This window comes from Ambystoma mexicanum, chromosome 1p (genome assembly GCF_040938575.1).
Source record: "Ambystoma mexicanum isolate Mex_15411 chromosome 1p, UKY_AmexF1_1, whole genome shotgun sequence".
Classification (NCBI taxonomy): domain Eukaryota; kingdom Metazoa; phylum Chordata; class Amphibia; order Caudata; family Ambystomatidae; genus Ambystoma; species Ambystoma mexicanum.
Genome location: NC_090921.1, coordinates 1,245,244,600 through 1,245,261,549, shown reverse-complemented (window position 1 = coordinate 1,245,261,549; position 16,950 = coordinate 1,245,244,600).

The following is a 16,950-nucleotide window of genomic DNA, read 5'->3' as shown; positions in this document are numbered from 1 at the left end:
TCTCGCCTGCCATCTTATTTAAGATGTAGCTCCAAATTAGACCCCACAAGGTTAGACCAGGGTCATTCCGCCTTCATATTCAGCCAGGGCCCCCATTGTCTGTCTCTCCTGCTGTGGTTCCGTAAGTGTCATGATAGACCTTGAGTTGCGCCGGGAAGAAGAGGACGTACTTCACTCCGATGGATGCCAGCTTCCGTTTGACTGAATCAAAGGATTGACAGCCCCTCTGCCCTTCCCTAGTGTAGTTTGGGAAGAATCCTATCCTGTTGCCATTGTATGCTATCAATCCAGATGCTCTTGTCATTTGCAGCACTGCGTCTCGGTCCCTGTAGTTCAGAAGCCGTACTATGTTGGTGCGCGGTGGGGCTCGCGGGACTGGCGACCCATAAGGATCTTGTGCGCGCACTCGATGGAGAACAACTTTGACAGTTTCTTAGGGGCTAATAGTTCTGACAACCATATTTCCAGAAAGAGCTTGCTACTGGGGCCTTCCTCCTTTTTGGGGATCCCCAGGATCTGCAGGTTGTTGTGTCTGGAGTGTCCCTCAATGTCTTCCGCCCTTCGCTCCAGCTCCAGATGTTTTTTTAATACTATGGTCATTTGTTTTTCCAGGCTCTGAGATGTGTTGCTCTGCCTCCCTGACCCTCATAGCGAAGTGCTGCAGGTCCTGTCAGAGAAAAGACACATCTGAAGCCAGCCCATCTATCTTAAGTTCCAGCAAGGTTATTGACTCACCTATGGCTGCCATGACATCTTTGAGGAAGAGTTGTGCTTCATGATCATTTACTCCAGTGGCCCATTGTGTTGAGTGTGGATTGAGGCCATGGTTGGGCCACTCACCATGTATTGATCTATTTTGTGCTGTCGACCTCCCTTCCTGGGTTTGTCTTTAACCATATTGCTTCTCTGAGCCACGGCCCCCTGGCACAGCGCTGCTGCTGCCAACACCCTCTGGTCCCCGACACACACCACTGTTACCTCCTGTGCATGGGAGAATCCACCTCTCTCGTCACCACTAGGCCTTCCTCTGGTAATATGAAGCTAGCCTTAGAATCACCTCCGTAGTATTGTTGGCGGGAACCGAGAACAACAGTCCTGATCCTCCGTCTCGCCCTGGGTGGCAGTGTCCTTCCTGCTGCCTGCTCTTAGGTGCTGCCACATCCCCAGATGCACTGCACTGCAGGCGTGTGATATGAGCTAGTCCTAATAGGGCTATATCGTATTAGTAGGGCTTTCCCCTTTCCTGTGATACTCATTTCATCTGGCCCTTCCCATCACCAGCAATCAGTATCCAGTTTGCCCCAGGACTAGTCTGCACTCATGTATATGCCCCCTTTTTTACTGAGATGCCACTTATCTTTGCAGGGGGAGCTGCGCCTGCATCTCCATGTGTTGACAGACACCCAGGCAGTGTTGTTATGTTGTTATGTTATGTTATTTTGCATTTATATAGCGCCTTATATACCATTGGTATGGTCTGAAGGTGCTGGTAGGTTGAACGCCCTTGGGAACCGAAGTTCAGATCAGTAAAGAGAGTAGAGAGAGTCAAAGGTGCGTGTGAGCACTGGATATGTGTGCAGCTGGTGCGGTATTCCTCTCATGCACACCAATGTTCTCTGGTCCCTGGCTATCACACTCCCACCTCGGCTCCTCATATTATCTCAGGCCTCCACCACTGTGCAAGCTCCAGACCCCCCTCAGTGCAGTCGCAGCAGAATTAACAAATGCGCCCCTGCAAACCATGCGGTGCGACACCAGCTTGGATAAGGTGCCAAGAAGAGTCTAACAGAATGGCCGTGTAGTAACCAGTCATGGATTCTCCATCAATGGGCTTGTTGATGCCTTATGTCCCAATGCACCTTCAGTGCTTCAGTAACAGGGAGTTCAGGCCTCACCTCTCTTGTGGAACTCCTTTTATGGAAGTTGGGATTACACAGTGCCACCAGCGCAGTGATCCCGATTCTTTCACCCATGGACCTGCTGGCCGTGGGAAGTGTTGCGGGGCAGCAAACCAATCAGTTCGGCCCCCGGCACTGTGGTCCACGTCACTCAGACTTTCTCTTCCACTAATCCCCCTGGCCCTCCACGAGGATGGGTAGGCCCACGCTCCAGACTCTCGACCCAGGCTGCAGCTTCAGTTAAATTGCGCGGGCGGTGGACATCTTGTCAAGACCCGGCCGCATGTCCCACCGGAGCCTATGTTGTTAGGTGCCGTACAGGGTCGCCGGCAGCTTGTTTCACGTCAGAAAAGCCCTGATTCAGCAGCCGCAATGTTCCACTGCAAGCTGATGTGTTTTGTTGTTAGGCTGCACCGATTTAACAGGATTGGGACAGGATTAGTGACGGGCGGCTGCAGGAGCACAAAGGAGTTATGACTGCATTGGTTGCCGACTGGCCACGCCCCTCCCGACATGGTCTATATTGATGTCTCCTCAAGCATTCAACCAGAGACAGGAAGGAGACATACTGTTGCAGCAGTAGTATGCTGCATGAATGAGGAATATTTAATAGCAGACCAGCAGTGGCTACCATTGCATTATTCAGCACAGGCAGCAGAATTTGTGGTGACGATAAAAGCATTAAAAATTATGGAGGGGCATGCAGCAAATATCTTTTTCTATTCTGGCTATGTCATATCAACTATCCATTCCGGACTGGCACAGTGGTAAAGGAGGGGATTTAAAAGAAGTGATGGTTCTCCTGTGCAACATGCAGGACTATTAAGGGAATTCATTGAGGAATTAAAAGCTCCAGTAGATGTGGCAATAATAAAATGAACGCCATACAGGAAAACAAGACAGGGTATCAATTTGGAATGAAATGGCTGACAGCAGCATATTTACAAGAGGTGGGTGCTGAGGTACCCCGAGGAAGGGGAAAGGGTACCACTGATCGCAGCAGAAAGAAAGAAGAGTGGGGAGAAAGAAAGGGAGGAAAGTTCAACAAGATCCCCATAGTACACATAATAGAATTACACTGAGAAGTGCCAAAAGAGTCAAAAGAATGGATAGGTAGATGGTGTTCACTGACATCAACAGACCTGATTTGGTGGCAGAATAGCACAGGGAAGCCTATTATGCCCAAACAATTGTTAAATGTAGCTTTAGAATAGCTACATTTCCCCACTAATGCATCCAAAGAGCGCATAGCAGCAGATCTGAATGAGGGATGCTATGTTCCAAACATACATGAGCGATTAAATGGGTTTGTTGGAAATTTCATGGTTTGCAAACAGTGTTTGTCTGGTCACACATTCAAAATGTTAAGGGGAATGATAACACAGCCGGAAGGGCCCTTCCGGTACTTACATATCAACAATATCAAGATGTAATACAGATGTACCTCCTCCAGGTACCTAATAGTAGTTGTGTATCCATTTTCAAGGTTGGCTTGAGGAGGGACCCTGTGCAAAGAATGATACCAAATTCACAGTGAAGTTTTTAGTGAGGGAAGTATTCCAAAAATGGGGCATATGTGACGAGATATGATCAGACAATGGTCAGCACTTCACCAATGATCTCTTTGAAGAGATAACACGTCTCCTAGGAATTAAACACAAACTTTGCACAGTTTACCGGCCACTTGCGAAACGGGATGGTAGAAAGGATAAATGGCTTTTTAAAAGAGTGTTTGGCTAAGCTAACATATACTATGCGCCTCATTAAGAGGTCGGCGGTAACTTGTCAGTGTGACCGATGGCTTGCCGCTGACCTCGTAACACGGGATCTGCCGCCTGGTTTCCCAGTGCACCAGGACATTGCAAGTCCCGGCAGAGCAGGGAAGTCAGGCGGCAGATCTTGTAAGTGCCCATTACCATGGAATCTGATAGAACTTCATGAGAATGGGGATTCGGAAGCACCGGCACCATCACTGACGGTGCTGGTGCTTCTATGGCAACTGTGCCTGGTGGAGCCGCTGCGCCCGGCAGGTTCAGACCTGCCGGGCGCAGCGGCCCCAGAAGACAGACTCATAGTGCAGCTATCCGGGAACAAGGGTGCCAGTAAGCTTACCGACACCCTTGTTTCCGGACCGCCACACTTGTAATGAGGTCTAATGTGTCAAAACTGCCTTATTTGCCTACCCCTTGCACTCTTTGCCCTCCATAAGACACCTTCTGCGGATCAGTACATGACTCCACATGATATTGTACCAGGAAGGAGAATGCATGAGCCTGTCTCTCATTCACGTTCAATTCAGATGCTAATGCTAGCTCAGAAATCCTTGGAAAGGAAATGCAAAACTATCTGACTGAGATGACAAATGTGCTTCGCTACATTTACCACCAGGTCCAGCAATCTACACCCCCACCAACCAACATTGAAGAGAGTGTACAAGCATTTCCACAAAAACAGCCACTCTACCCGGGAGATAAGATCCCCATTCGAAATACAGTAAGAAAATGGGAAGAACATCGGTTTTGTGGTCCGTTTGAAGTAATCTTCTCAACACCCACAGCAGTGAAGATAAAAGAACATTGTGCATGGATTCATCACACCATGAGATAAATGCAGCACGTTGGAAAGAGGAGGAGTGACATGACCGGAAGTATAATCCAATTTAAATTAATGTTTTGTAATAAAATAAGGTGTTACAGGTAACACACAATGAAGATGGATGATGGACAAGGAAAAAGAAAAAGTGTTGTATTTGATGAGAAGAGGGGGGGCATAAGTAAAAAGTATTATATTGCTTTGTAGCTTTGTTTTCTGTCTTCTTCTTCTCTTCTGATATTTAGCACATAACGATAAATTGAGTCTATCAGCTGGTGGTGAGAGGAAAAACGCACAAAGAGAAGTGTGGTTAGCACATTGGAGTTATTAACCACTGTCAAGGAAGGGGTAGATCTGACCTCCGAAAATATATGGTATAAGAAAATGGAAAACGTTGGACGGGGGAGTACCAGTGATACTTGCTACGTGTGCTCATTGATTCCACACCTCACGTAATGCCAAAGCAATTCTTGCCACAAGATGTGACAGAAGAAGAGGGAGGGTGTCTGGTATATATGGCCTTGTGCAGAGGTAATGTTCCAGGGACATACGGTAGGAGTAAAATTGATTGTTAAGGGGGAAGCGGTGAATGAGGACAACTACATACGACTGGAAAGCATGGCCCAGGAGGAGAAAAATAAGCGTGTGGTTCTGGAATATGTAACAGAGGGGGCCCAAAAGGGAAAACAGATGGCCACTGCTCATAAAATAATATATTGTAAAACCTCTGCAGGGAATGCTGTGCCATGGAGCCACACCAGGCCCTTGATGCAAATCCAGGGTTCGGTGCTACACAATGTGACATGGGAAAGATAGATGGCACAGTGCCATGCAGAAGGGTTGATGGGCCTTGAAGACAGATGGTTAAGAAAATAAATGCTAGATTTAAGGATATTTGGAACAGTAATATGCATGCTTTAATGTGGATAAATGAAAACACATTTGTCAAGAAAATAGAAAACCACTGACACAATTTTCTCTATGTTTCAGAGCCAATAGACCAATAATGTCAGGGATGAATACTGGCTGCAGGAGGACGATGGACATTGCGGTGTTGCAGAAGGAGACCGCTGCTGTGATGGACACTTGGTAGGCATCCAGAGTAAGATCCTACGCCCAACTACCACCAGATTGGCAGGGAGTTTGTGCACTGGTGACTCTTCACAACCTGACATTATTGGTGCCCCTTGCAGACTTGATACTGCTCAATGGGCTGTCCTTGGCTAAGGAGAAAATGGCAGAAGTAAAAAAAACAAACCAACAATACATGAGCGAATGACAAAAGAGGAGCAAGATATTTCCTCAGCATCCTGGATGGATTAATTGTTTGCCTGGGCACCCAACTGCATCGGTCATGTGATCATCCAGTGGTGTAAATGCCACCAGCCCAAGAAGGGTATGCAATGACAATGCACAAATGCAGGTCAAGGAGGTATTAGACAAGGAGAACCCCAGAGTGAATCAGAGAGAGAGTAAAGAAGAGATCATATTTTCAGCACCACCACCATACTTAGAGAATTATTATGCATTATAATATTTGATTTTTGGGGAATTCTTGGATGGATACAAGGAAGAGGTGGACATGACGAGGGTAACAAGGGTGTGGGCATGTAAATAAAAGGAAAAAAAGATGAAAAGGACGGAAGTATCAATTGAAAGATCGATCAAAGGGGGGAATGTGCTAAAGGTGCTAATTGAGCACCAGATAGGGGGACACACCTACCAAATGCGGTAGTAAAGAAGATGCACAGTGGGGGTGGCTACACAGGGAAAAACACAGATACTCTGAGCCATAGACACACTGTATAAGGGATTTTACTGGGAATGGTAGGGGGTAATGATACATTGGATGTACACGTGTCCAACACGTTGCTCTATGATTAGCTAAAGGAGTGGGTGACCAAAATAGCACAATCACAAGTACGCATAGTGGGAAATCCCTCTGAGCGGGCTGGATCTGGGAACTTTTCAATTCAAAACAGGTGACCACAACAACAGTGGTGTGCAAAGTGGGAAGGAGGCTCAATTTTACTCATCATGTGGGAATTAAGACAACCAGAACTGGGTGGTCTAACTACAGGGCAGCCAGCGAAACAAGCCACCCTACCTGGTAGCATGGAGGATGGCTCATTGCCAGTATGTCAGTCACATGATATAATATGGTATTTATAACTCGCCTTTACACAAGTGTTTCAAGGCAGGCGGCAGTGGGAAAGGAACACTGGATGGAGTTGCATTCCTGGGAAGACCAATCAGATGGTAAGTTCCTAAGCCCTCAAAGTAGCTACCACTGAGTCTGAGAAGGTCATTGTCTAACAGGTATCGTGTGAATGTTCCCTTTCGAACCAGCTGCAGGGTGTCTTGTGTCCCATTCTCAATGGTGCTGAGCAATGGCAGTGTATTAATGTTCCGGCGGTCAGCAAAAATGTTGTTTCATTGATAAGAAGATGTTCTGGGGTGGGTTGTGAATAAAATGTGGTACCAATTGGGGAGGTGAGGTGCTGGCAATCCATTGAACTGCTTGCTCTAATGAGGCTTTCACTAATTAATGTAACTATCTAGTAGGTGGAAGAGATTGCAAACCAATCAAATTCATGGAGAGCACAGAATAAAACAATCTTCCAACTTGCAAGTGTTTCTCCTGACTACCGACTATTGTATTTTTTGTTATAAAAACTGTTGTTCATAGTCGATTCAGATGTCAGCTTCTCGATCAGAGCTGATCCACTGTTCTTTTTGTAATCACCCAGCTGTAATATACTGCGTTGCTTCTTGCCCGGTTTGTACTCCATTTTTTGAGTATCTGGCATTTATTATGCACTAATTGGCGGACCGCTAACTACACTACTTTCCCCGGTTTTATGCCAAATTACTATTTTTATAAATTCTCTTGATATTTCAGTCTTTCTAGCCTGCAGCTGCTGTTTGATCTGTTAGGGCAATCAAGATGAGGTACAAGTTGCTCCATTTGCCATGTATGCTAGAGAAACTTTGATTTTTGTCCTGTAGTCCTGTGTAAAAGGCTACTACAGCGGAATCATCTATCCATTGTGCTATACGTAGTGGTGGAAATCTCCTTGCATAACTGACCCTTGCTTTTATTGTAACAGTTCCATATGTGCCATTTGCTTCATCAATTTCTGTTCAAATATGGCAAATACTTGCATATGAATTTGTCATAATTGTTTAGATTCCTTCCTTAAGGTTTATGGAATGGCCTAGTCTATGGCATCCTTGAATAACTAAGGTGTTGCCAAGAAGTGCAACCGACACAAAAGTATTTATGTGAATTGGAGTCTCCTGAAAATGTCCATGGATCATCTAATGCAACACCAGGTGCATACACCACATTACCTTTCGGGCTGGTTTCCTGCATTGCTCTAGATGGGCCTCCCCTTTCTCCCTTCCTACTTGAGTCCTGCTTCTGTGAGTGGGTTATGTGACCCATCAGTTTAGCCTTTTCTGCATCGGTTGATATCAGTTCCTCGTGCATTTCTTTAATAGCCTGGGCTATTCTGTGTAGTGGATTAGCAGCTGCCTCCATCTTAATTTTGGCTTGGAAATATGACAGCTATCTGTAAGGTTTTACAGATGAAGAAGGAGTGTTGATGCTATTTCAAACACATCCCATGAGAACTGCAATCCCTCATGCGGAATAGCTGTAGCAGGAGGTATGTCTCTGGGGAAAGGAAGGGCCTTGGTTTTAGAGCCAAGCCTCTGTGACTTGCCGAAGCACTGAAAGGCATACAGATAACAATCAGTGCTTGTCTAAGTTATAATCCTCAATCTTGACCACTAAATTATCCCATTGCGCCCTGACTAAATCTGAGGCTTGGGTCAGTTTGCCTCCAATGCATCTTATAGACTGCCAGGCTGCAGCTTGAGGTCTGAGAGGAGTTCTGGTCATAAAACCCTATCCAGGGAAAACATGACAGAGACCAAGACACTGTGAGACATAGAAATGGGAAGGTAGGACACATGAGTGTAAATGACCCTTGCTTGGAACATGGGAAGCCCGGACAATCAGGGTTTTAAGTGGATCAGATTATGATTTAGGAAGCCCCATGATAATAAGAGAATCAAAGCAAGGATAACTGATCGTGTAAAGCCTATGACAGATTGTTAAGGCAGCATGCAGAGCGGGAAAGGAAGACATAGTGCTATGTGCAGGTACAGGGGGATAAGTGTTGACCAGAAGGGCCAAATAGCTCAGAGCGAGCAGGAGACAAAGCTCAGCATCATAGACCTCTGATGGAAAGGAAGTGTTCCAAGATGAAAGAGAATACCAAGGAGGAGGATGAACAAGGGCACAGGGATGGGCAGGTGGAGGAACTGGCTATAACAGCAATGGAATACATGAGGACACCAGTACTCACCTTCACAAGAGGGAAGCATGAATGAGAAATAAGAATGTGGCACACATATAGCAGGGCTAAAATCATGACCCAGACAAGCCTCACTAGATGAAGCATGGAGTGCATATGAGCCTACAGTGAGACCTTGTTTAGTTCTGAAATCCTTCCAGAGAATCTTCACACAAATGTACCTCCAATTCCCAGCCTGTCTATCCCAGTGGCCGTTTTGGGATGAAGTGGAACCCTAGTGTTTGTCCCACTTCCATCTAGTAAACATACTCCATGACTTTCTGTTGTTTTCCTTTCTCCTGACAGTACCCTACAGTGTTTTGCTCTCCAATTCCAAATACAGTTCGTATGACTGGTTCCTAGATATCATATATGGCCCATGTAGCTTGCTGAGTTGTTCCTATGTACCCGACTAGGGCTCGGCTCTCTCTGGAATCCCTTCACCGAACTACCATCAGGAACTCTTCACACCCATTATCTACTTGGTACCAACTGCTACATGCTCTCATACATTCCGCTACTGCCTTTGTCCTCCCACTCTCGTAAAGAAGCAGTCAACTGCACACTGTTGACCTCCAGAGATACCAGCCCACTTCAGGGTGACTCTGACATCTCATCAAATGTACCTGACCCAAAGGGCAACACTAACAAGCCATTAGGCCTCATAACAAGGACGGCAGTAACCCGCTAGTGCAGCCAGAGGGTTGCCGCTGTCCTCGTAACATTGAATCTGCATCACATGGTGGAGCGGGAAGTCAGGCAGCAGATTCTGTAATATAAGTCCCCTTTCCCATGGAGTCTAAAGTGCTGGTGCTTCCGTAATGGCACCGGAAGGGAGAGTTGGAGTGTGGCGATCCTGAAATACAGTGTTCCGCAGAGATCTTGCATTTCACCTTGCCTATATAATATCTTTATGGCACCCTTGTTTGCCCTTTTGGAACAAGAGGGGGTGGTGTTTACAAACTATGCCGATGACACGCAGTGTGTCATCCCTATTTCTGGGTCACGTGTAACTGATGAAGCACAGCTGAACTGGATTTACGCCCTTATAGAGAGCTGAATGTTTCATAACAATCTGGCCCTGAACAGAGACAAGACTGAGCTTCTGATTGTTGGTTCCCCCAGCATGATTTATAAACTCGGTCTGGACTATAATAGCTTTCTTATTGGGGACGCAAAGATAGTTCCTCAAAAGAAGGTCAAGACATTAGACATCATATTTTTTTTAATACCACATTTTATTGTTTTTTGGGAAATACAAAACATACAGCCCCACACAGTGGGGTAAACAAAACTTCCCATACCCGCCCGCCAACAACTCCCCGCTGTGGTCCCTTACCAACGAGCTTGAAAACATGCCACAACATTTTGTCCCTTTTGTATTACACCCACCAGTCCGTCTGCAAGTCTCTGGGTAGCGTAACGGTACAGTATTATAAGTTACTTTTAGTGCGCCTCTTCCCAACTTTGCCATATTTTTTGCGCTTTTTCTGGGCACCCCCTGGCAGTATAAACTCTCTTTTCAATCGCGTTGCAAATATCCATGTCCGTGATCCATTGTTCAAGGCTCGGTGGCCTCTCGGAGCCCCAAAGTTGCGCTATGATCCTTTTGAGTATCGCAGTGGTGGTAGATAAGAGCGCTCTCTCATACCTCGTTAGATCATTGTCTCCTTCTATCCCCAGCAATAATTACTTTGGATTTACAAGTATCCGCTTGCCCATTACCCTTGACAGTTCATCACAGCATTGTTGCCAGTATTGCTGAATGATGGTACAGTCCCACAGGATATGATAATAGGAGCCTTCCTCCCTCTTACATAACAAACAGTATGGATTTGTAACCTTTCCCCACTTGAACAGTGCCACCCTTGGGTAATAAATCCTATGTAGTATCTTCAGTTAAATTAATCTAAGCCTGGAGGAGATAGTTGATTCTCTGGGGTACATCAACGCAGTCACCCATTCCTCTGGGAGTATATCACCTACCTCCCTCTCCCACTTGGCTTTCAGGCTCGACAGTTCTTTCGTAGCAAAGGAGTTAATAGCACTGTACATAGTCGATGTGACTTTATGTTTAAGCAGTTCTGGAAATACATTACGTTCTAGTGGAGTCTAATCAGGTATGTCACTTAATTCAGGGAGATGGGCCTGCAGCGCATGTTTGAGCTGGATATAGTGGTATTGTTCGTTGGGTGGGAGTGCAAAGGTGGCAGCTAGATGGCAAATGCTATTATTCCATTTTCTTTGATCACATCGCCAATTCTCGTAATACCTAGTTGGGCCCATGTTTGCCATTTAGGGAGTTTGTTCACCTACGGGAGATGTCTGTTGTTCCAGAGTGGTTGTGCTAGAGTTAGTTTTTTATCCCAACCTAGGTATTTATATGTATCTGCCCAGAGTAGGGTTATATGCAACAACATGGATGGGTCAGCGGGTCGCTCTTTTTTCCGGTAGAGGAGGCTCATGATGGGTCTTTCCTGTGTGTCAGTGTCTTGTATTATGTTATGCGGTAGAGTGGTATCCCCATGCAATTTATCATTCACTATTTCCATTTGACTGGCCCAGTAGTAGGTCTGTAGCCGGGGGAGTCCAATCCCGCCCTCCCACATGGATCTTTGTAGGGTAGTAAGTGCCATTCGTGGGTGCCCCCCTTTCCATAACAACCTCCTAAGTGTTTGATCTATATTAAGGAACTCATTGGGTGCTATTGGTAGTGGTGCATTTTGTAGTACGTAAAGAAAACGGGGAAGGGCTATTATTTTGAAGAGTGCCGCTCGTCCCAGTAATGTGAGTGGTAGGGACATCCAGTGGCGAACATCATCCTTGAACCTGGTCGTCACTGGATGCACATTTTTCCTCACATAGTCCTTTAGTTTGTGTGTGATTTGGATACCGAGGTATCTGAATTGTTCCCTTTCAATACGATAGGGGCACACATCTGGTATTGCAATGTCCATATGCTTCACCGGGAATAGTATGGACTTTGACCAGTTGACGCGGAGTCCGCTGAACGCGCCATATCTCTCTAGTAAATGCGACACAACGGGACATGAAAACCCACGGATCCACCAGGTAAATTAACAGATCATCCGCGTATCAAGACACTCTGTCTTCCCAGAAGGTGGTATAGTAGTTTAACCCAACTCGTGAAGTAAGGGCCTATGCCCATTCGTCGCATAATTTCCCAAATTGCCTCCCAGTGCACAGAGTCGAAAGCCTTTTCGAAATCTATGGACAGTAGGGCTAGGGGGTTTAGTAGCTTAGGCGTTTTTTCTAGTGCTGTGTGTAATCTATATATTTTTTGCCTGGTGGATCTTTGTGGCATAAATCCGCATTGGTCCGGGTGCACTAGTGTATGTATGACGCGCTGCAGCCGATTGGCCAGTACTTTCGCCAGTATTTTAGCCTCGCAATTAATAAGAGAGATGGGTCTGTAGGAACTGCACTTGTCAGGTGGCTTATCTGTTTTGGGCAAAACTATTATTGTAGCCTTTCTGAGGTCAGGGGGGAGGCAACCCTGCGAGCACGAGTGTTGAAAAAGGCGCAGTAGTTGTGGAGAGATTATGTTTGCACCTATTTTCTTCCATATTTCGACAGGAAAACCGTTTGGGCCTGGGGTCTTCCCTGACTGAAGTTCTGACATTGCACAGGTTACTTCTTCCTCTGTGATTTCTTGTTCTAGTAGGGCCGCCTGTTGCTCGTCTAGGGTAGGAAGGGTAATTTCTTCTAATATATCGGTCGGTGGCAGTGCAAGTGGTGCACTGTACAGTTCAGCGTAATATTGAGCAAATCCCTCTGCTATGTCCTGGTCTGTTACTAATGGGTCTGGTTCTTCTGTCGTTAGTTTCCTAACTTGGGTGAGGCCTAAGTCTCTACGCTCCAACCATGCCAGAATTTTCCCCGCCTTGTCCCCAGTTTCATATAGTTTCGCTCGCATTGCTGCATGCGCTTGTTTTGCATTGGCTAAGGCTATGTGCTGTAGCTGTTTCTGTGCTAACTGCAGTGCACGTTGTGTCTCGGGTAGGTCATGGACCAGGTGAGCAGATTCCGCATTCCGTACCTTGGCTTCAGCTGCACGTATCATTTCAAGGTGTTTTTTCTTGTGGGCTGCAGTCCAGGCTATGATTTCACCCCTCAATACTGCTTTAGTGCCTCCCATAACGTTGTTGGGCTGTCCACAGAGTCAGTATTTATTTCAAAGTATGTTTCGGTAACTTTTTGTATGTGTTCCACCAATTCGGGAAACCCCAGGTAATAACCATTCAGTCTCCAACTGGGTGGGGGGAGTGGCCTGCTGGTCCTCATCGTTAACATGAGTGGGGAATGATCTGAAATACCTCTGGGGAGCAGTTGTGCGTCACACGCCTCATGTATGTTACACATTGGTAGGAAGAAGTAATCCAACCTGGATAGCGAAGCATGTGCACCGGAGTGGTACGAATATTCTCTTGTATCGGGGTGTAGGGATCTCCATGCATCATGTAACCCCAGTGCATTGGTAAATGTGGCGAGTTTAGTGCATATATCTGGGTTTCTGGATCGTACATGTGTCCTATCCAACTCTGTGTTCATGACTTTGTTAAAGTCTCCTCCAATCAATGTGAGGCCTTCAGTGTTGTCAACAATTAGGGGGGTAATTAGGTGGTGCATATACAGCGGTCATAGAGATGGTGCGTTCCCACAGGGTTCCGGTCGTGTGTACATATCTACCTCCCTGGTCCTGGGTGACTGCAGTGGGGCTATAGGGGAGTCTTTTGTGTACTAGGATCAATACCCCACGTGATCCCATGGTGAATCCGGCATGAAAGGCTTGTCGGTAGTTTGTGCGACTAAACAGTGTGCATCTTGTGCCTGCCAGATGTGTCTCTGTTAAGAAGGCCACATCCGGTGAGTGACGGTTCAGTGCTTGTAGGACTAGGCATCTTTTAATACTATTTCCGAGCCTGTTAACGTTCCATGTCATCACCCGGATGACTCTGCTTTTATCTATATTGGTGTTCTGCGCCATGTGGCTTGTGCATGTGTGGTGTCAGTGTATTGTATATCTAAGAGTGTTCCATGATCCACCAACCCGGGCAGGGATTGAGCTGGATCGTACATCTGTTGGTTCAATGTCGGGACTCGTTTGCTCTCTCGTTCCATGCGGGTCAAACACGAGGTAGTTATTGCCATGTACTCCCTGAACTTGATGTAACTTTTAACATAACAACTCACACCCTCCCACCCCCACCCTATACTCCACCCAACCTGAAGCATCTGTCACCCAATACAACAATCAAACACCCTGTCAAACGGACAGGTAACTCATTAACTAATAATCATTACCCAAATCTCTGTGTTTTTGCTTTAACCAATCTCCAACTGTCTTACTTTGGTTGTTCTGTTGCCAAACTGACTGTTCGTGGTCACAGTCTAAGTTTAAGTTCAAGTTCCTGGGAGGTGGCCTCGGACGGCCGCCTTTGCCATGTTGTTTTCGTGATGTTATTTGTGGTTCGGAGTGAGGGTGCATCATCCTGGCTGGTGCTCGGCAGGCTCCACTGCTTGTTCTAGAGCCACTGGTTCCATATCCACCGGGTGTCTCCCCCGGGGGGCCCGGTCCGGGCGGGCCGGGATCTACCTTCTTGTCTCCTTGGTCGCGCCGACCAGTCGCCCTCAATGTGGGTCTCCGCCCATTCCCAGGCCTCCTGAGGGTCAGTGAAGTGTGTGGTCGTACCTTTATGATAAATCTTGAGCTGAGCCGGAAATAGCAGTCCGAATTTCACTTCCATGAGGGATAGCTGCCACTTCAGTGGTTCAAATGATTGTCTTGCGCATTGCACTTCTTTCGTGTAATCAGGGAAGAAGGCTATCCGGGAGCCATTATATGTGCCCGTTCCCTTCGCACGGGCCATCTGGAGCAGCGCATCCCTATCACGATAATTAAGGAGCTTAGCAATTACAGTCCTGGGCGGCATTCCTGGGATGGGCTTGCCAAAAGGTATCCTGTGGACGCGTTCTAATGAGAAAAATTTGGAAAAGGAGTGAGGGTCATAAATGTCCGCTAGCCACTGTTCCAGGAACAGTTCCATGCTCGGTCCCTCCGTCCCCTCTGGGATTCCAAGGATACGCACATTGTTGCGCCGAGACCTGCCCTTGCCCTCATCCACTCTGGCCTCCAGGGTCTTCAACCGGCGCAGTGTCTGTGACAATTGTTGGTTTATATTGCTAATGTTGTCCTCTGTACCTGAGATGCGTTGTTCCGTTTCCCCATGCGAGAAGTGAGTTTTTGCAGGTTGTGGCGGAGGAAGGACATATCCACCGCTATACTGGCTATTTACATTTCCATGGAGGTGCGGGAACTCGCAATGGCCGCCATTACATCTTTCAGAGAGAGGGTGTCCTCCGCGTCCGGAGAGTTTGCCAGCGGTGCTTGATCCGTTGGTTGAGATATTGTATGCTCGATTTCTGCGGTTTGTCTTTCCCCATGACTGGGGCGAGGTGGGTTTAACGCTTCGTGCTTTCTGGTGCGCTCTGTGCCTGTTTCGCTTCTCGGTAACTGCCGAGGGAGAAGTTGCATTTGAGTGCTTTCAGGAGTGTCCCTGCAGGTGCCGGATCTATTGTTGCCTCTCTGCCCAGTCTGCGAAATGCAGATTTTCTCCAGTTGTCCTCGCGGGGGTGGGGTGCGAGGATAGGATGGGCCGTAGGCCACAAAGCCAGTGCCACTCACGGGGGAGGCCGCCTCACGCCAACTTGAGTCTCTTGCCTCGTCCCCAGAGCGGAGTCCCAGCCTCACCGCCAATCCAATGGCGAGCCGTTACTCCAACGAGGTTCGGGGGCAGTGGAGAGAAGTCGAAAGGATGTTCTCCGGTCCGGAGGATCGTGCACTCCAGCTGAGGGAAGGGAGGATCTGTCCGCTCCCTCTCGGAACAGCATCCCTTCCTACCGGGAGGCACACGCAGCATTGCGACGTCCGCTCCGCGTATCACCCACCACTCCCGCTGCTCGTTGCGTCTCCCCCTCCATCCTGCACCGCAGCTCTGCACTCTTGCCTGCCTCCTCGGTGTTGGGCACACTAAACGGGCGATGGTTTCGTTGTCGTTGAATATCTCGGTAAGAGCTTTATGCTTCCCGGCTCCGTGTACCTGTGCCGCACCTTCTCCTCTTCGCCGCAGATGTGTTTGAACCCAGATATGTTCCACTGAAAAGGATGTTTAAACAGGATTTCGTCGGCGGCCGCTGGAGCTCCACGGACTCACGTCCTGCCTGCTCGCATGCTGGCCACGCCCCCATTAGGCACCATATTTGACCAACACCTTAATATGAAGGCTCATATTGGGAGCCTATTGTCAGCCTCAGCTTATTATTTAAGGCTTTTGGCCCACCTCCAACCTTTTATCACTCAAACCAATTCAGAGACCATCGCAAGAGCAATTGTAGGGGCCAAGATTGCTGTAGCCTGCTTGTGGGTATTAACAAAACAGTTTTTAATAGGCTGCAGGTAGTCCAGAATGGGGCAGTGCGTGCTGTTATGGGACTCGCCCGGAGAGACCGTGTCTCAGTGTCTAGATGGGCATTGCACTAGCTGCCAGTTGAGGCAAGGCTCCTGTTCCGCCTATTGGTCATCACACACAAATGTAGACAGGGCAAAATGTCTGTCTACCTTCAGGATATTCTAATACAAAAAACTCACAGAAGAACTCTCAGATCTAGTAACCAGGAGCAGCTGATGTCTCCTAGGTGCAGGACTGTGAGGGCCGAACAGGGGGCCTTTCATAATGCAGCCCATAAGGCTTGGAACGCCTTGCCTCTGAAACTCAGCTGCCAAAAGTCGATATATCTCTTTAACAAGAAATTAACAATGCTTCTGTTTGCTTGAATCTGCAAGTATGAATTCCTAAGGTCAGTTTGGTACTGAATAGCTTTGTGTTGATGTTCTGTCTCTTCGTGTGTTGCGCCCTGATGCCCACAGGTCCAAGGTCTGCACAATATAAATACTAAACAAAAAGAATAAAAAAGAAAAAATGAATTTACATATCACAGTCCTGGCAAATGCATCCTAGTAAAAGGAGCATTGAAGACTCCCTTCTGCAAACAAATGACTCCATGATCTCGACACA